The sequence below is a fragment of the Dermacentor variabilis genome, chromosome 1 (genome assembly GCF_050947875.1).
Source record: "Dermacentor variabilis isolate Ectoservices chromosome 1, ASM5094787v1, whole genome shotgun sequence".
In the NCBI taxonomy this organism is placed as follows: Eukaryota; Metazoa; Arthropoda; class Arachnida; order Ixodida; family Ixodidae; genus Dermacentor; species Dermacentor variabilis.
Window position 1 is genome coordinate 220,975,743 of NC_134568.1, and position 21,659 is coordinate 220,997,401.

The 21,659-nt window shown below is 45.1% G+C and overlaps 1 protein-coding gene across 2 annotated transcripts in view; it reads left to right on the forward strand.

Moving 5' to 3' along the window:
- LOC142557580 (uncharacterized) overlaps nt 1-21,659 on the forward strand; it is a 122,787-nt gene that overhangs the window by 77,664 nt on the left and 23,464 nt on the right. The gene's annotated exons all lie outside the window — the stretch shown is intronic.

Here is a 21,659-nt window from a genome sequence, read left to right on the forward strand (position 1 = left end):
AGGCTTTCATACATTGGCGTTTCTTGATCAGATCTTTTGTCTCCTGCGATAGCTTACTGGTATCCTGTCTATCGAAGTTATCACCGACTTCTATTGCACATGCCATTCGGGCTCTTCCACGTCCACTTTCGTCTATCCTGCTTGCGGAAGAAAGTATTCACTATCTGCATGTTATTCTCTTCTGCAAACTCTACTAATAACCCTCCTGTAGCAGAGACCAACCAACACCCACGACCAATCCAGATCATTTGGGCACCGGCACACTCCTCCCTACCAGGCAACGATGCCGCGCACACCGCCGCTCCAGGACTCTCCAACCGAGCACCCGGATGACTCGCGCTAAGATCAGAGAGGGATCGCATGGTCAGTTAGCAGGAAATAACTCAGCACTACAGGTTAGCCAGGGCAGTGTACCCGCCAGCACACAAATCGCTTAACAAGCAACAAGAAGTAGCTTGGAGACGACTTCAGACGAACGCTTACCCCAGTGCCGTAGCCTATCGCTACTACTACCCGGACCAATACCCTAATACATGTAAGCATTGTAAGAAAAAAGCGGATCTGTTCCATATTATGTGGTCGTGCACAGCCGAAAATCACACAAATAACGAAATAAGCAATACATGTACTGAGTAGTGGGAGGCCATGTTGCTCAGCTCCGACCCTGACCTGCAGGCCAAGGTCATCAAGAGAGCTGAAGAAGCTGCCCGGGCCCAGGGGTTCGTGGCTGCCTAACAACAAGGTCATCCGTCAATACCTTGTTTTCAAATAAAGTCTTTACTCACTCTCCCCTGCTATTCCTAGAGCCTATGCCATATTCCCCCACTGACTTATCTCCAGCCTGCTTCTTGTCTACCCTGGCATTGAAATCGCCCAACAGTATAGTGTATTCTGTTTTGACTTTACCCATTGCCGATTCCACGTCTTCATAGAAGCTTTCGACTTTCTGGTCATCATGACTGGATGTAGGGGCGTAGACCTGTACGACCTTCAATTTGTGCCTCTTGTTAAGTTTCACAACAAGACCTGCCACCCTCTCGTTAAGGCTGTAGAATTCCTGTGTGTTACCAGCTATATCCTTATTAATCAGGAATCCGACCCCTAGTTAGAAGTCATAAACAAGAAGATATCGGAGATGGAATTGACCATGAGAGCTGTAAAGGAAAATGAAGGAAAAATAGAGCGCCTTCAAACAGAAATTAACAACATAGGTAGTGCTCTGCAGTACAGCCAAGAAAGAATGGCTGATTTAGAAGATCAAAGTCGTAGAAACAATTTAATTGTCTTCGGAATAACGGAGAGTACTACTGAAACGAATGATGAATTAAAAACGCGAGTTCTGCAAGATGTATTTGAGGAGAAACTTGGAGTGAAAGTCAGCACAGTTGAAAGAATTCACAGAATTGGGAGACAACGGACGAATAAATATCGACCAGTTATTGTAAGATTCTTTGACTACAACGAGAAGGCGAAAATATTCCAGAACTGCAAAAAGCTAAAGGGCAGCAGTATCTCAGTTGCAGATGATTTTTCCGAGGTGACGCTACGAAAGCGTAAAAACCTTTGGGAAAGTGCAAAAGCTGAAAAGGCCAGAGGAATGAAGGTTCGCCTCGTGCGTGATAAGATCTTGATCGACAACGACACGTTTATCTGGGACGAAGAAAAAAAGTGTCGAAAGAAGGTGGTTAAGGGAGGGTCAAGCTCGCGTATAACAAAGTGACAAAGAGAAAGCAAACCCAGAGATTTGAACTTGATTAATGTCAACGTTCGTAGCCTGGCAAACAAGACAGTCGAATTTGAACACCTTCTTTTACAGTACAAGCCAGATGTCGTTGTTGTCACAGAAACGTGGCTACGCCCCGAAATAAAAGACAGTGAATTAATCCCTCCGGGTTATATCATGATCCGCAAGGACCGCGGAACGCGTGGTGGAGGCGTGGCTGTTGTTTGTAAAGAAGAAATTGAGCTGATCGTTCTGGATGACTGCCCTAATACTGAAAGCATTTGGTGCAGAACAGAGTTTCTAGGCGTTCCTTTTATTATTGCAGCTGTCTATCGACCTCCGGATGCTCCTCTTTCATTTTTACAATGCCTTCAAGATTATATGTGCAACAATGTTCCTCTTAACACAGGTGTCATTATTGCAGGAGATTTCAATTTACCGGGAATAGATTGGGTTGATCTTGCAGTGGGTACTACAGATGTTGCTCATTGTGAAGCTTTATTAAACCTGACTTTCAGTTACGACCTCAAGCAAATAGTTCCTGAAAGTACTAGGGTTACACAGACCTCGGAATCCTTACTTGATCTTGTGCTTATTTCAAGCAATGTACCAGATTGTAGTGTTTCCGTCAAAGACGGAATTTCTGATCATAAAATGGTTTTACTTTGTGTAAAGGAGGCCGTCCCGACGAAGCATTCAAAGAGGCCAACTATCTGTATAAGAGATTATAGCAACGCCGATGATGTTAGCATCTTGGACTGTCTTGAAATGTCACTGTACTCGTTCGATGGGGCGACTGACGTCAACATCTTGTGGAATAAGTTTAAGAATACGGTGATCTACTGTCTGGAAAAGTTCGTGCCAAAACGAATGAAGGTAGTAAAGAAGCGCAATCCTTGGATTAACCGCAATATAATACAGCTTAAACGAAGAATAAGACGCAGAAGTAGGAATAAAGAGAGGAACAAAATCGAGATTTCGCAGCTTTCCCAGACCCTTAAGCACATGCTCGTAACGGCAAAAGAACACTTTTACTCGCAGACGCTACCCAATTTCATGAGAGATTCACCACAGCGTTTTTGGCGTCATCTTGCCCCGTCGCACGAACAAATACAATATGTCTGCATTGATGGCAACATAATTAACAACTGTGCTCAAATTGCTGAAAAATATAATGAATATTTCCATTCTGTGTTCGCTCCACCGGAGCCATCTTCCACTGACCTTGATGAGAATCGCACCGAGGGTAGGTTGCCTATGCCAGACATCGTTTTCTCTGAAGAGGGGATATATGCACTACTCCTTAACATAGACACAAAAAAATCAGCCGGTCCTGATGGTATCCCAAATGAATTTCTAAAACGATACGCGGAATGGATATCTAAGTATCTCTGTATAATTTTTAAGGCGTCCCTGGAGCAGCACAAATTACCGTCTGACTGGCTGACAGCTAGAGTTGTCCCCATCTATAAATCCGGCAACAGACACAGCATCGAAAATTATAGGCCCATTTCAATTACCTCCACATGCTGCAAGATCATGGAGCATGTAATATCAAAAAGCTTGTTCAAATATTTGGAAAATGCTAATATCCTTCTTCCTAACCAACATGGTTTTAGGCAAAAATTGTCAACGGTTACCCAACTCACCAAAACCATACACGATTTTTCAAGCGTACTTAACGAGAAAGGTCAGTTAGATGCTGTTTGCCTCGATTTTTCAAAAGCGTTCGACCGCGTTCCACACCCAGAACTTCTTGATAAACTGCTTAGTCTCGGCGTTAACATAAACATTGTCAAATGGATTCAATCATATTTAGTAAGAACACAGTTTGTGGAAGTGAATGGTGCGACATCCAGAGTGTTGCCTGTAACGTCAGGAGTCCCTCAGGGATCGGTGCTGGGCCCTGTCCTTTTTCTCAGTTATATAAATGACATTGCAGACCAGATTAACCCCGTTATCAAAGTTCGACTTTTTGCAGATGACTGCTTAATGTATACCGCAATATCCAGCCGCAATGACCAGACCGTCTTAAATTCCGCATTAAAAAGAATTAGTGACTGGTGTAATAAGTGGAAAATGAAAATAAACTACAGCAAGACTAAGTATATAAGGGTAACCAAGAAGATAAAAAATATACACTCCTTCGATTATAAGATAGATGGTAAGGTCATAAGCCGCGAAAATCACATTAAGTACCTCGGAATTACCATATCCAGTGACCTCAACTGGAAAGCACACATAAAGAACATATGCTCATCAGCTGAAAAAAAGCTCTGGTACTTGAGGCGAAGGTTAAAACTTGCTCCTCAGCAAACTAAACTAGCTGCATATATAACGCTTGTTCGTCCTACATTAGAGTACGCAAGCGTCGTGTGGGATCCGTTTAAAAAAAACCTGGTAGATAAAATTGAAAAACTTCAAAGAAGAGCGGCAAGATTCATCTTGTCAAAATATCGTTCAACGGACTCCGCAACTGAAATGCTCAGGAAGCTCAACCTACCGCCACTTTTCGAACGCAGAAGGATAGCTAGACTGAAATTTCTTTATCTGATTCGCCATAACTGGTTTAACCTTAATACACAGCAGTACATAAAACAGCGTCTGTCTCGAACAGTACGAAGCAGCAACCTAGAGCAAATTCAACCCATTCCAGCACGAATAGATACACATAAGTACTCGTTTTTTCCCAAGAACAATAGAGGAATGGAACGCGCTACCACCTGAATTACTAACACTAGACAATGTAAATAAATTTGAAACCACACTAACAAAATTCTTTACTTCGGTTAGACGTACATAACTACTGCTCTAATAATGGTACTTTGTCGTATGTTCCTGGTTGTAATACACACAATAATTCCAGCGGCAGTGGTACAATTATTACCACCCTACTGCAATTTGTTTTTGCTGCTTCTTGATTTGCATTGTGCATTTGCATGTGTGTATGCCTTATCTTGTTTGCTCTACACTGCGGCAGTGCTGCTATCTTGTATTGTTTGTCTTGAAACCACCCTGTAACGGCCTTCGGCCAACAGTATTGTTAAATAAATAAATAATAATAAATAGTTCTCGTCTCACCGCTAAGCCCCGGTAGCACAGGATGTGCCCGCTTTTTAGCACTGTATATGCTTCTTTTGTCCTCCTAACTTCACTGAGCCCTGTTATATCCCATTTACTGCCCTCTAATTCGTCCAATAGCACTGCTAGACTCACCTCACTAAATAACGCTCTAGCGTTCAACGTTGCCAGGTTCAGATTCCAATGGCGGCCTGTCCGGAACCAGGAATTCTTAGCACCCTCTGCTGCGTCACAGGTCTGGCCGTCGCCAATTGCTTCGCAGCTGCTGGGGACTGAGGGCCAGGGTTTGATTGTTGTATTCATATAGGAGGTTGTGGCCAAGTCTGCACTAGGGTGGCCAATCTTGCCCTGGTGAGGGAGTGCGTTACCGGTTCTGGTCACCGGGATCAGGCCGCACTCCAGGCCTGTTTATGCAATTTTATCAACACGCGGATTTTTTTTTAATCCGGTGGAAAATTGCATGGCACCGGGATTCGAAACACGGTCCTCTTGCACGCGAGGCGGATACTCTACCTCTACCCCACCACTGCACCTACTGTGAACATCTTTATAGTACATTCCCCCAAGTTATCAACTTTCTAGAACAACATTTCAAGGCTTTATTGATGAGCTTCATAACCCTTACATAGTCATCGGCGATATAAGTGCACATAGTACACTGTGGGTGACTCTTGATGTGATACGAGAGGGCAGCTAATAGAAAACTTCCTATTCTCCTCAAGTGCCTGCTTGCTTAACTAGAAAGAACCAACACTCTACAGCCCTAGGCACAAAACATTTTCTTCCTTAGACCTAAGCATAGTGTCCACTACAATTGTGCCATATCTGGAATGGGATGGGATCAATTACCCTTTAGAAGTGATCACTTCCCCATCATTCTAAACGTTGCAAAACAAGCTGAGTGTTGTACACATGTTCCTCGATGGAAAGTCTGTTCAGCCAGCTGAACGACGTTTTGCGAACTCACACTTCTCCTGAAATTATATCTGCCTAATTAGCCTAGACGATGCAGTAGCATACAGAATGGCATTTATTATTGATACTGCATCAGTATGTATTCCCCAACCAGATGCGTCACCTTCTAAATGACTTATTCCATGATGGAATGAGGAGTGCAGGAAAGCCTGGAAAAAGTAAAACAAGGCTTGGAATCTCCTTCGTAACTGTTCAACCACAGACAACCTACTTAACTTCAAGGTGATCAAGTCATAAGGTAGAATCCACTGCCACACTAAACAGGAAAGTTTGGAAAAATACATAAGTAGCATCAGTTCTTACACAGACGAACAAAAAGCCTGGAACAGGGTGAACAAAATAAAAGGCCATGAAGCTCATCCTCTACCACAAGTAAATACACAAGGAGACACTCTTGAGGACCAGGCTGATTGTCTAGGAGCACATTTCGAGCACATTTCCAGTACGTCCCATTACACAGATACATTTCTAAAATACCAGCGACAAGTGGAGCAACTGCCTCTAGGTCAGAAAGGCACATACAATGAAGTGTACAATCGTCCATTTACCATGGCGGAGTTCCATGCCTCACTGAAATGTTTTAACAAGCCCGCTCCAGGAAGGGACAGAATAATGTATGAAATTATCAAACTTACACCCAGAAACCAAGAGGACACAACTGTCACTCTTTTTTAACTCCATGCTCTCCGCTGGCTATATTCCGTCTGCCTGGAAAGAAGCAATTGAAATTCCTATTCTCAAAGAGGGCAAGGACCCTTCCTCACCCCCTAGTTATAGGCCTATAGCTCTGACCAGTTGTCTATGCGAACTCTGAGAAAATGATTCACCGGCGCCTCATTCATTTTCTCGAAAGCAACAAAATACTCGATCCCTTACAGTGCAGTTTTCGGGAAAGTAGATCCACAACTGATCACCTTGTCCGCATCGAGACACATATCCGGGATCCCTTTGTACCCAAACAGTTTTTCTTGTCAGTATTTTTAGATATGGAGAAGGCATATGACACAACTTTGCACTTTGGAATCCTCCATGGTTTGTCTGGAATGGGAGTCCGAAGCAACTTGCTGAATGTGATTTAGAGTTACCTCTCCTATCGCACATTCCGGACTAGAGTTGGTAATGTTCTGTCTCATCCTTCTACGCAGGAGGCTAGTTTTCCACAAGGTGGTTTGCTGAGCTTCACTCTTTTTATTGTTAAAATGAACTTGCTCCATACTGTCATACCACATACTATGTTTTATTCTATATACTATGTGGATGACATCCAGGTAGATTACCTGATTTTTAAACTAAGTATTTGCGAGCAACATGTACATCTTGGCTTAAATAAGTTGTCTAAGTGGGCGGACAAGAACTGTTTTAAACTAAACTCTAAAAAAAAAGAGGTATACTGCCGAACCCCGTAATAGATCTCAACGGAGAGAGAGAGTAAAACATCTTTATTAATAATACTTGAATGGCGAGAGCAGTGTGGGAGGAACCCTCAGTCCAGGGTCCCTAAGATGATTCCGGCGATGTTTCAAGCCCATTGTATCACAGCTTGGAGGACCTCGGGAGGTCCGTCGCGAAGGGCATCATCCCACAGCTCTTTGTTGCGTAGGGGGTAAAGGAGAGTTGGCAAGGGAGGAAAGAGGTTTGCAGTGCACTCAATCGTGACATGGAAGATTGTGGGCGAGCTGCCACAGCCAGGGCAACGATCTGTATAACAGTGTGGGTAGAATTTATTGAGAGAGACAAGATTTGGAGAAGTTGCGGTTTGTAACTGGTGTAATGCCACTGCTTCCTCCCGCGAGAAGGACGGAGGTGGTGCGGCGTGGGTGCGACGAATGCGTGTATAATGACGGAGTATGTCTTTGTAACGGAGCAAGGAATCCCCCCACTCTGAACTAGTCGCCTCACCACGCCGAGTCGCCTGGAGGGAAATTTCTCGGGCATGTGCGCGTTCGTTACCCGGCAGCGAGGTATGACCAGGGGTCCAGAGTAAGTGGATGCGGGGAGGTTTGGTTGGTGTATTTTGCGGGATCTGTTTGAGAATTTGGTGCCCCGCTCTCGGGATGCCATGTCCTGATAGGAACGGCCGGCATGCCTGTTGCGAGTCCGTCAATATATACACTTCCTCAGGAACACGGATGGCGTATCGAATTGCAAGAGCAACACCGAGAATTTCTCCGTAAGCGGTATTTGTTCCGCGCATTGCAGCAGTCTCTCAGGGATTCGGTGCCATCCAAAACTACCGAGGTATAGCCCTCTTGAGTGCGTGATGTGTCCGTGTATAAAGTATGTGTTTCTGGGATGTTTGCAAGCATGCGGCCAATGTATCGTACACGGGCTTTGCGCCACCCTTTGTCATGCTCGGGGTGCATATTACTTGGCAATGGATGAATACTTAGTGCTTGGCGTATCGCTGACGACAAGATCGTTGGATGGGTTTCAGACTCGAGGGGTGGGACAGAGTATCCCAGCCGTGTGAGAAGATGGCGGCCAGTAGGAGTGAGTAAGAGGCGCTGGCGATGGCTGACCCAATGTTCCTCTAGCAGCTCGCCTAGTGTGTTATGTGTCCCTAAGTTAAGGAGACGGCGTGTGGAAGTATAGTTCGGGAGGCCATGGGCCAGCTTCGTCGCTTTGCGAATCATTGCGTCTATGCGAAGTTGTTGCGCTTGGGTCAACCGCTGAAATGGGAGATGGTTGTAAGGCGGCTGATCACGCATGCCTCCACCAAGTGCAGCAGATCCTCTTCTCGAAGGCCCGAGCGCCTGTTGGAGACCCTCAGGATCATGGCCAAAATTTGCTCAATCTGTCTGGATAGAAGGGAAACAGTGTAGATTGACCTGCCATCCGCTTGGACGTGCAGGCCGAGGATACGAGCACGATTAACCTGTGGTATCGGTGTGCCATCCACGTGCACAGTGATAGGGGGAGTAGAGGAACGGCTCCGGGGGCGAATGATTATGAGCTCAGACTTTTCTGGAGCACATCTTAAGCCGCATTTTCTCGCGTACTTGGAAACTGTATCGACTGCTTCCTGCAGTCTGTCCTGGATGGCTCCGTCGGGACCTTGTGTCGACCAGATAGTAATGTCGTCCGCATAAATAGCGGGGGCGACATCAGGGATCTGGTCGTGTAGCCGGGGGAGCCCTGCGAGCGCGATATTGAATAGAGTAGGGGAAAGAACTGAGCCCTGGGGTGTCCCATGTCCTATAAGGCGAATCGTACCGGATCGATGCGGAGCCATTAGTAGGAGCTGTTCCAGTAGGTCCCATTCCTACGGTGGCTGTGCGATCTTGGAGAAATATTCGGATATAGTTGTACATACGAACTCCACAGTGTGAATGTGCAACGTTGCGAAGGATGAGGTCATGTTCAACATTATCGAATGCCCCGTTTAGGTCTAAGGCGATGAGTGCTCTCGTTTGGGCGGATGACGGAGGTCCTATGACTCCCTCCCGCAATTGTAAAAGTACATCTTTGGCAGACAGATGATCCCGATATCCGAATTGAGGGTTAGAAAAGAATGATTTTTGTTCGAGAAAGTGCTGCAGATGCCGCAAGAGTACATGCTCCATGAGCTTACCAATGCAGGATGTTAGGGAGATGGGTCGTAAGTTTTCAACCTTAACAGGCTTGCCCAGTTTGGGGATCAGTGTGATGTCGGTGTGTCGCCATGCTTGGGGAAGCATGCCCTTGCACCAGCAATCGTTGAAGATATGGGTGAGGTGGTTAATATCCGCGTCACTGAGGTTACGAAGGGTGGCGAATCGGATGTGGTCGGCTCCCGGTGCCATGTTGCGGCGTAGGTCTTGTAGGACCACCCGCACCTTGTCAGATGTGGAATGGCTATCTGTAAGCCATGAACAGAAATCATCATCATCATCATCAGCCTGGTTACGCCCACTGCAGGGCAAAGGCCTCTCCCATACTTCTCCAACAACCCCGGTCATGTTCTAATTGTGGCCATGCCATGCCTGCAAACTTCTTAATCTCATCCGCCCACCTAACTTTCTGCCGCCCCCTGCTACGCTTCCCTTCCCTTGGGATCCAGTCCGTAACCCTTAATGACCATCGGTTATCTTCCCTCCTCATTACATGTCCTGCCCATGCCCATTTCTTTTTCTTGATTTCAACTAAGATGTCATTAACTCGCGTTTGTTCCTTCACCCAATCTGCTCTTTTCTTATCCCTTAACGTTACACCTATCATTCTTCTTTCCCTAGCTCGTTGCGTCGTCCTCAATTTGAATAGAACCCTTTTCGTAAGCCTCCAGGTTTCTGCCCCGTAGGTGAGTACTGGTAAGACACAGCTATTATATACTTTTCTCTTGAGGGATAATGGCAACCTGCTGTTCATGATCTGAGAATGCCTGCCAAACGCACCCCAGCCCATTCTTATTCTGATTATTTCCGTCTCATGATCCGGATCCACCGTCACTACCTGCTCTAAGTAAATGTATTCCCTTACGACTTCCAGTGCCTCGCTGCCTATTGTAAATTGCTGTTCTCTTCCGAGACTGTTAAGCATTACTTTAGTTTTCTGCAGATTAATTTTTAGACCCACTCTTCTGCTTTGCCTCTCCAGGTCAGTGAGCATGCATTGCAATTGGTCCCCTGAGTTACTAAGCAAGGCAATATCATCAGCGAATCGCAAGTTACTAAGGTATTCTCCATTAACTTTTATCCCCAATTCTTCCCAATCCAGGTCTCTGAATACCTCCTGTAAACACGCTGTGAATAGCATCGGAGATATCGTATCTCCCTGCCTGACGCCTATTGGGTATTTGGGTTTGGGTATTAATATGTTAACTTTTGTCCTGCACCTGAAGTATCTTAAAGGGACCCTAAAGGCAAATACTAAGTCCAGCTAAAGTGATAGATTAGTGCTAAAAAATCTCTAAGGCATCAATATTATTGCAAACAGAGCCTTAATAATCGAGAAATCAAGGTAAATGCGGGACATGATTAGACTCCCCCGGGACATTCAAGCACTTGCCCAATGATGAAAGCACCCCTCAGTTAAATTCTGCCACTACTACTCAACTACTCATTGCAAAAAACATCCTTGTATTATAAGATAGAATAAATGCTTGTCCAGTTATAATTCATTTTTAGAAAAAAAGCTAATTGAAATTACCTTTCACAACGATGCGGGCAGTCGAAAAGTTTCGTTTTCGCTCGACCTTGTGCTGCTGACGCTTTCACGTTTAAGTAGTTTTGTTACGGCATAGTGCTGCGCTGGCTTTGCGAGCTCGCGAAACTCCCACAAACTGCAACTAGCAGAGAATTCAACTTCCATGTGATGTCATGGGTCTATGCCGAACGGTCTACGCCACTTGACCAAAAAGCAGCTGCGGATCCACCTTGGTCTTGGCTTAGTGCCACTGTCTGTCAGGTGCCATTTTACTCACTGATGGCAGCAAAGGGTGGTGATGGCGTATGCAATGTCACCACTCCCCCGGTCGGGTGGCAGGAGATTTGAATTTCGAAAAAGGTATTCGGACCCTTCAGATGCAATTTCTCATGAACTAAATCTTTTCTTGGTACAAAACAAGCATTCAGAGGTTCCTGGAATGGTATTCAACTGTCCACGTTGACTTGGTATTTGCCTTTAGTGTCCCTTTAAAGCAAATTACCTCAAGAATATGAATCTGCTGAAGCTCTTGTCACGCACATCCTGGGGAAGCAATAGGAGATGCCTTATAAGGTTTTACAAAAGTCTAATATTGTTGCGTCTTGACTACGAAGCAATAGTCTATAATTCTGCTAGGCCTAGTGTTTTGAAAATGTTAGGTCCTATCCACCACTTGGGTATCCACGTTGCCACAGGTGCTTTCAAGACTAGTCCTATGTGAAGCCTGTATGTCAAAGCTAATGAATGGTCTCAATACTTCCAAAGGACATATTTAAACTTTTCCTATGCCTTGGAGGTAAATTAAGCTGTAGCTCATCCATGTCATTAAATTATTTGCGACTTGTCCACGGTCAGGCTGTTCCATAACTGCCCAGCCACTGGGCCTCCTCTGTACCTTCGATTGGAAGCACTGTCAGAAGAAACAGGCGTCCCTGTTCTAGAGAATGTGCTAATGGCTCCTACTAGGCTTCCGCTGCCTTAGTAATGGCAGACCATTTAGTATGACATTTCTTCTGTAGAAGTATCAAAATGGGCACCTGAAGCACATATTCGTATTTTCATGTTCGCATATTCACACATTCGCATTTTCTTGAACTTCGGGATAAGTATTCCTGTACTGAATGTTATACGGACACTTACAAATCATTTTAGTGTCGCTTACACAGCTCTGGGACTATTTTTTTCAACTTGTGGTGCACTAAATCCTCATACAATTATGTTTATGACGGTAACATGTGCAATCCTCTCGGCAGTTAAACACATAAAGCAAATTAATACTGTATTTACTTGCATAATGATTGCACACGTGTAATGATTGCACCCCTGAATTTAGTAGTTAAAATTCGATTTTTTTTTCTTTCCCATGTAATGATCACACCCCGAACTTGCCGCAGCGATATGTCATGTGCCAAGTCTAGCTAATGATGATTGCACTTACCATCTGTTGAATGCTGTCGGATGCTATGCGAACGACTCTTCAAGACATATCAAGCGGTCTGCATGCACCAAACATTCTTAAGCAGATGCCCCATTTCGTTCCTTTCATCACTTTCTGCACTTCCATGAAAAAGAAAAGCTACAACCAAACTTGCCTCGGCTTTATTATCTGTAGGCTTTATAATGGTTGTGGTCAACAACAGCAACAACAAAAAAGGTGCCTTTCGATTCTTCTCTTCTGCACTTGTGGGCACGCAACAAATTGTGAGCAGCAACAATAGTAGCCACGTTTACACTGATACATTAGAAGTGTACCCTATTCATACGCTGATGCTTGTAACACAGCTAAGATATTCGCCCACCCTTAGTGGAAACTTGCCGTATTAGGATAGTAGCGAAGACAAATGCCGCAGTTTCCGCAGCATGCCCGCCATGTGTTTCTATGTCACTGTTTCTGTCCCCTAATAGTGGACGTGGCTACGTTATTGCCGCAAACTTGCAGATATTAATGATATTGTTCATTACTGATATGGAAGAAACTGTTCCAATGCACATAATGTATTCAGGAGAAGAAAAAAAAATTGTGTTCGGGGAGCGTTCAGCTTGCTCTGCCAGCCGCCATTTTTGTTTTGGTGTCCCACACTGTTACAGTGGCAGCCGCCTGTTTCTTGACCTGTTGTCATCCCGCAACAAATGTGGGATTAAAAAATGTTTTTTCTTTTCGCGGAAAATTTAACGAGCATGATGATCCTGTAAATCTTTGCTTTCACGTGACTCTTTGCTGCCCTGAATTTGCATCTATTTTTTGACAAAAAAGTGTGATCATTATGCGAGTAAATATGGTATTACAAAAGCAATTATGTTCAGAGTCGTCAAGAGTCGTTAGAGCTCTGAGTCTGCGAAAACACTAGAATTCAGTTTATAATGAACTGTACAGCTTGCTAGCTCAGCTAACAACGACAACCAAGTCATCATGGTATGCTGGGTACCTGGCCATAGAGGTATCTAAGGCAACGTAGCTGCAGACAGAAGTGCCACCTCAGTAGTTTTTGAATATAGAAACACAAACATAGCCATCCATCCCACAGACTTAAAGCCTTTTTTGTGCCATGAGTATGGGAAATCTTGGCAAAGGAAGTGGGATTATGTAGTGTCAAGTAAGCTACATATGGGGAAGAAACCAAGAATTTAAAAATGGATGTTTCAGAAAGCACCAAGACGCAAGGAAGTGCTTCTTTTCAGGATAAAGATAGGACATACCTATGAAACACACTTACCTACTTACAGGAAGCGATCCTCCTACGTGTCATAGGTGTGGCAACATTCTTACAGTCCTCCATGTCCTTATCCAGCACAATGAAATAGAAGCACAGTGTAGAGTACATTTATACCACATATTCTGAGCACATCCCTCTTTGCCCAGCATTCTTTCTGAGCCATGAGCTGCTTTTTGAGTTTAGAACAGTGTTTTAGCAGACATAAGCATCGTACAAATTATTTGGCGAGGCTACCTGTAGCGCAGCCTCGCCTTGCAGGCTGCAGATGCAGTGAAAAAATTTTCGCAGCATGTGCCTCTCAGCTCGTGACTTTAAAGACCTTCTTGAGGCTTTAGTGCTATTGCATGTTTTATTATATCATCTCTTCGTAACAGAAAATTTCTGCTCATAGCCTACATCATGAGTCACTGTCATTATTTTAATACTCATATATGTCATGCAGTTTACAGCAACTTGTTTTAGGCCTCTTCACACCCACGTCGTAATAAATTGAGAACCCTTCACCATATGTCATGGCGCTCTTTGGCCATAGCTGGTCCTTGTGCTATTAAAGGGACACTAAAGGCAAATACTAAGTCAATATGGACTGTTTAAATACCTTTCCAGAAAACCCGCGACACTTGTTTTGTGCCAAGAAAAGACTTAGTCTACAAGAAATTGTTTCTGAAGGGTCTGAGTACCTTTTTCGAAATTCAGATCTTCCGCCACCTAACTGGGGAAGTGGTGGCATTGCATGCGCCATCACCGCTCTTTGCTGCTGTCGGTGAGTAAAACGGCGCCCGACAGATGGCAGCACCGAGCCAAGACAGAGCGGCAGATTAGCCGCTGCAGCTGCTTTTTGGTCAAGTGGAGTAGACTGTTTGGGCATCCTGCGACATCACATGAAAGTTGAATTCTCTGCTACTTGCAGTTTGAGCGCGTTTCACAAGCCAGTAAAACCAGCGCAGCAGGAAAGTATTGAAATGCGAAAGTGTGGGCGGCGCAGAGTCAAGTGAAAACAAAACTTTTCGACCGCCCGTGTCGTCAACGGTAATTTCAATTAGTTCTTTCTAAACATGAAATGGAACTGGACAAGTAGCATGTTGTTTCATCTTATAATACAATACGAGGATGTTTTTTGTGACGAGTAGTTGAGTACTAGTGTCAGAATTTAACTGAGGCGTGCTTTCGTCATCGGGCAAGTGCTTGAATGTCCCGGGGGAGTCTCTAATCATGTCCTGCATTTACCTTGATTTCTCAATTATTAAGGCTCTGTTTGCAATAATATTGACACCTTAGAGATTTTTGAGCACTAATCTATCACTTCAGCTTGACTTAGTATTTTGTCCCTTTAAACACTACAGATCATCGTCGCCTCACGGGCTGTTTCCGTACGTTGCGCTCATAAAAGCTGATGTCTCTCTGGTTTCTAAGCTCTCAAAGGGTCACCGCTAGATGCTTGCTAGTCTGTTGCTCACAAGGGTGTGATTACATCTGTTCACAGGCAGACGCTGGTTTAAACAAACAATGCTGCTGTATACAAACGATGCTGCCATATGCAATCGATGCTGCCACGCAAGCATTTTTCTCGGGACTCGGCTTGCAAAAACGGATTGCCCATCATTGGCGGCGGAACGAAGGATGACTGCAAATTTCAAACTCTTTTCGTTTTTCTGATGTGTGCACAGCCATCAAGCTTTCTTGCGTGCGCTCACATACACGGTTCAATAACGCTATGGGTGTGCATGCAGGTTGCTCTGCTGCAAGTGAGCGGCAATTCCTTCGATGCCAATTACTACCCAAGTGCCGAATCAGAATATATTGTTATGTGTAGCTGATGCACAGGGCAATTTGCAATACATTTACACGTAGGCCAGCGGTGGCCAAGATCACGGCCCTATAGCAATTGGGAACATGTCGTCTTCCTCCTCTTCAGTGTAGCCATACTGTGGCGGCTGTTCCATATCAGCACCTCCGGCAGTAGAAGCACCGTCCTGCTGCTTAAGCTACACATTTGTGGAGAAAGGTGTGTGATGAGGCTTTAGTCTCTCTACATGAATGATGTCGCTTGCAGCTGACAACGACGCTGAGGGAACTGCAGGGATGATTTCATGTGACATCAGTCGCTTGTCGTATCACGCAATATGGACCAGTGTAACGGGACAGCAGCTTTTCGGAAAGGCCCACATGGCGTATAGGTGACCAGAGAAGCACCAAAGAACCCAGAGAAAGGTGCACATCGCGATGGTGGCAATCATAGAGGCATCTCCGATGCTCCTGTGAGGCCTCTATACTGGTGCGGGTGAGCTGCTGTGCGTGGTCGGTACGTACAATCACGTCATGGGCATATTCAGTGGCAGAACATGTGGGCAGTGGCAGCAAGGTGTCCAAGGGCAACACAGGTTCTCGGCTATTAACGAGACAGAATGGTAAATAGCTGGCGGTGTCATGACGTGATGAATTATACACGAACGTCACATATGGCAAATGAAGATCCCACTTGTGGTGGTCAGCTGCAACGTACTTCGAAAGCATGTCGGCGATGGTCCGGTTGAGGCACTCTGGGATGCCATTGGTCTGTGGGTGGTATGACTTGCTGAAATTGTGCTTTGTTGAGTAGGAGCGGAGGATGTCTTTGACGACTGCTGAGAGAAAGCTACTGCCATGGTCAGTTAGTATTGGCACGGAGCACTGTGCACTAAAATTATGTTGTAGAGTAAAAAGTCAGCGAAGTCAGTAGTGCAACTTGTCGGGAGGGCTCTTGTGATGGCGCACCGTGCAGTGTAATCGGTAGCGACGGCGACCCATTTATTCTGGAGCCCGAGAGAGGAAACGGCCCAAGAATGCCCAACATGGAAAAAGGGTTTCGTGCGGAACGTCGAATTGCTGGAGACATCTAACTGGAAGTGCAGAGGGCTTCTTCCAGCACTGACAGGGCTCACAAACGGCAATGTAATGTCGCATGGAGTGGGCGAGACCTGGCCAAAAAGAATCGATGGCGTACATGGTCGTATGTGCGCGAGATGCTCAAGTGCCCAGCCAAGGGAGCGTCGTGAAGTTGGTGGAGGACAGCCGAATGTGGGTGTGATTGGATGACGAGCAGAAGGTCAGGGCCGTGGGGATCAAAATTATGGCGGTATAATGTCCCCTCCTTCAGGAGAAACATCTGCAGAGGCGTCACCAGGCGTTGATTCTAGCTGGTCAATCAGGGCTTGTAACAAAGGGTCGTGGCGTTGCTCGTTGCCGATTTCAAGCAGCTGTGACACAGAGAAACTGGAAGCGATGGTGTCTGCATCTGCCGGTTCTTCCTTTAGGGGTAGTGGGACAAACAATCTGCGTCCTGTTGCAAGCGTCCTGTCTTATGTACAATAGAGAAGGTATATTCTTGCAAGTGTAAAGCCCAGTGAGTGAGTGTTCCCTTGGGGTTCTTGAGTGAGGATAGCCAGCATAAAGCGCGGTGATCTGTGTTGACACAGAATAGGCATCCGTACAAGTATGGATGAAACTTCACAACTGCCCACACAAGAGCGAGGCACTCGTACTCTGTGATTGAATAATTGTGCTCAGGGGGTGATATAGGTCTGCTGGCATAGGTTATAATGGGATCATGTCCACACTGGCGTTGTGTTAACACTGCTCCTATGCTGTGACCACTGGCGTCTATTCGAACTTCCATTGAGGCAGATGGGTCAAAGTGGGCCAGGATTGGAGGCATGGTAAAGAGAGTAGTGAGATGAGAAAAAGATGTAGCACGATCAGGACCTCAAGGAAATGGGACATCTTTCTTCAAGAGGTCATTATAGGGACACACGTGTAATGGTTGCAAAATCCTCTACAAAAAGGCAGAAATAGGAGAACAGCCATTGAAACTACGAACACCCTTTTTAGACCTCGGGACAGGAAAGTTCATAACAGTGTGAATTTTGTCTGGATCAGGTCACACGCCTCTTGCATCAATGAGGTGTCCAAAGATGGTGATTTGGCGGTGAGTGAAGTGACATTTTGAATAATTCAACTGGCGACCAGCCTGGTGGAACACGTCAAGAATCGCAGAGAGACAATCGAGGTGAGTGTCGAATGTAGGCGAGAAAACGATGACATCGTCCAGGTAGCACAAATAGGTGGTCCACTTGAACCCCTGACGCAGAGTTCATCATTCGTTCGAAGGGGGCCGGTGCGTTACAGATACTGGAAGGCATCACCTTGAACTGATAAAGACTGTCAGGGGTAATAAATGCAGTCGTCTCTCAGGCCATGTTGTCGACAACAATCCACCAGCAGCTGGACAGTAGGTCGATAGAAGAAAAATAGGTGGCACCGTACAGGCAGTCTAGAGTGTTATCACTATGTGGCAAAGGGTCCTTTTTTGTGATTTTGTTCAGGTGGCGATAGTCTACACAATAGCACCATGTTACATTCTTCTTTTTGACAAGTACGACGGGAGAAGCCCAGGGACTACAGGAAGGCTCGATAATGTCCTTTGCAAGCGTCTTCTATACTTCCTGTTGGATAACTGCTTGTTCCAACGCAGAAACACGATATGGATGTTGGTGAATAGGGTTCACATCTCCAGTATTTATGCGATGGGTCATGACAGATGTTTGGCCTAAGAGTCGATTGTACAAGTAAAAAATGTCACAATAGCCTTAAAGAACATGGCTGAGGGCTTCAGCTTGAGCAGGTGTGAGGTCAGAGGAAACCATCTTCTCGGAAGAATAGTGTGTCGGACAAGTCCAGTGGCTGTGACAGTGGTGAGCGATATGTCCAATGCATCGGCTATTAAAACATATCGGCTTGTCATCAATGGTGTACCATTCAGACTGGTTGCATTGTCCATAATAGTAGTAAGAAGAGCAAAGTGTGAACATGGGTAGATAAAGAAGTCACTGGACGAATGGAGTGAGGGCCAACATTTGACATTTCTTGGTGGACGGCTGCTTGTATCAAGGAATTCGTCGCCAGAGATGGATCAGATGACAGGAATGAAGTGGCTGCCAGCTGTGCTGCTTCGAGCTCATTCTGAATGATGCGGGTTAAGTTGTCACATCGTTAGGACTGATGGAAGAGGTTGTCACAAGATGACATAGCAGCTGTGTTGGGATACTTGGCGGCTTTTAGCATGCTCAATACGGCGGCATTCCTTGAGGATCGTATCGATATAGGTGATGTTAAGCACCAGTAAATTCAAGGCGTCGTCAGCAATGCCTTTGAGGATGGGAGTAACCCTATCGTCCTCCGACATGCTCTGGTTGGCTTTGCTACAAAGGGCCAAGACATCAAGAATGTACGACACATACATTGATAGGACTCAGCGGTAGGACTCGATCGACGTCTGTACATGTGTGGCAAGGGCCTCCTTTGCATTGAGTTGGCGACCAAACGGATTTTCAGAAAGGTCATGGAGCTTCTCTTTGAAGAGATCTCAACTTGCTATCTCCTCTTCGTGAGTCTGGAACCATGCTTGTGGAGTGCCATTGCGGTAGAAAAGAATGTTTCCAAGCATAATAGTCCGATCCCACCTGTGGGTGGTGCTGACACGTTCATATAAGCAGAGCCAGTCGTCAGCATCAGGACTGCCGACTCTGGTGAAAACTCCAGGATCCTGAGCGTGGGAAATTGGGACATAGGTCGTAGCTTCCAGGCGCAGAGGCTTCTGTGGATGAAGTGCCACAAGCAGGATCCGAAGTTGCATTGTCGGCATTGCGACCGCTGCGAAGCTCCATGGCAGGTACAGAAAACCTCCGCCAAATAATGTTATGTGTAGCTGATGCACAAGGCTATTTACAATACATATACTGTTTACACGTAGGCCAACGGTAGCCAAGATGGCTACTCTATAGCAATCGGGAACAAATCGTTTTCCTCCTATTCAGTGTAGCCACACTGTGGCAGCTGTTCCATATCAATATCTATTTCAGTGTATCTACTTCTTTATTCTTATTACATCTATTTATGGAAGCCCATCTGTATTCATAAATAAACAATGCACGTTTACCTATGGAAAATGTTTTTTATCACTTTATGGTCACGCTAAAAAAAAGTGTGGTAAATTTTTTTCAAAATATGTCAGTCTGAAGATTTTAAATCTACAATAAAAAAAATCCGAGGACACCTAAGCACTTCTTACGAGTTGTGAATGCGAAAACATTAATCAGTTGAATGTCGCTGAGTGGTCCTTCGAGTTGTGAACTTCTCACGGGTAAGCGAGTACGTTGAGGCGCTTGCCGCATTTTGATTTGGCCTTACCGAGGCGCATTTAGTATGCAAGCAAGAGCTTGCGTGGATAGACACATGCTACTGAGAGTGAGGGCGACGTCATGTTGAGGCAATGCCTTCTCCCCTCTCGCAATACCTGGCCTACTACTGCTGCAGCAGGTGTTCCCTTTCGCCCACTCTGCTTCGTCGAGGCGTGGTCGTGACATAGTGGCGCAGCCATTGGGGAATTTACCTGCTGTTTTGCAGCTACAGACGACAGAATCCAGCTTTTTCACTCAATGGACCATATGACTTTTTTTGGCTAAGAATACTGACCCCTAAAGTATTAAATAAAGAAAAATGAAGGCGAAAGGCTTTTATAACATTTAGAGTAGTCGCACTCGCTGGAGAGACTGAAGAAACTGTCAGAGGCTCTTGCAAATCAGGAGGCACTTGGAAGAATTGGAGACTACAGTAACTGCGTAAAGGCTTCAACAGTGATTGCCCATTTATGTGTCACTCTTGATAACTTATCAGGGCGTATGTGTAAATAGATCTGTTTCTTTGTTCTGCCAGCTCTCGGACTGCATGATTTGGTCGACTGCCACTCCTGCCTCGAGCGGCAGGAGACCGAGGAAAATCACACCTATCTGTATCTGCCCTCTCCCCCTAGTGCGCTTCTCCTTCTCTACCCTTGTCATGGCTGCACATGGCTGTCTTGTCTATGGCAAGTGCAAAGGCAGAGAGCCTAGATGGTTGATGTCATGATGCACAGTGTTCCCTCACGTGTAGACGGTCGTGTAATTTCAAGTTTCTGAGATATGGTACGAGTGGTGTGAAGCAAGACATTTGCCTAAAATAACATGGATACTGCATTGATGTGATGGTTGAACATAGTGCACTGAAATCTAGCACAAAAAAAGGAGAGCTTTTTTACTACTACTTCTGCTTTTTTTTTTCTTTTTGAGTGAGCAACCTGGTTTCGGCACACAAATTTCTTCTGTGAAAATTGCAAAGATATTGTGTAGACCAGATGTATGAACATTGTATGAACAATACCAGATGCTACTATCGTGTGAAGGAGCACAGCACATTGTCATGTACTAAAAGCTTTATGCACCACTAAATATAGGAAAATTGTTTCGCAGTTTGTGCATGCCACCCATGCTTATATGTATGCCACCTGTGCTTGATCTTAATATTTCTCAGCTGGGCATTCGCTGTAGTGTTTTGCAGTGAAAGTTCCAAGTCGACAATTATCCCTTCGAGTGTCAAATTTTTTCAAGAAATGTGTCGCCCCAGCCCGTGATCGAATTTTTTTATTGCGCATTTAAATTCTTCAGAGTGACTTATTTTGAGAAAGAAATAAGCAAATAACTTTTAGGTGGAAAAAAATGGGGAAATTTTTTTTAAACATTTGCAGTATTATAAACATGGCATGTTAAATACGTTTATAAACTATCATAATTTCTTTCATAAACGTAATAAAATTTAGACTGCTTACATTTTTTATATAGAGGCTAGACAGAACTAGCGCCGGTATTTTGTAACATTCCATGTTCTATTCTTAAAAGTCATGCTGAGGGGCCGATTCCACCAGAGATGGTGGAGCGGCAGCCTCTGAGCCACGCCCAAACCAATGACAGAGGGCCAAAGAAATGGTAAATGAAAAGGATATTTAGAGAATATGGCCCGAGGGACGCACAGCCATAGTGAAAATGAAACATGTCATGTAAGCACTTGCATGCTAGCTCAGTTCTGCACAGCTGTGGGAAAGACAAGGCGAGTGAGAAACTTGCAGTAATCAATTGATTGATTGCTAGAATTGATTGTATCAGTTCCCATGCGACTTATAAAAAAAGAGACGTTTT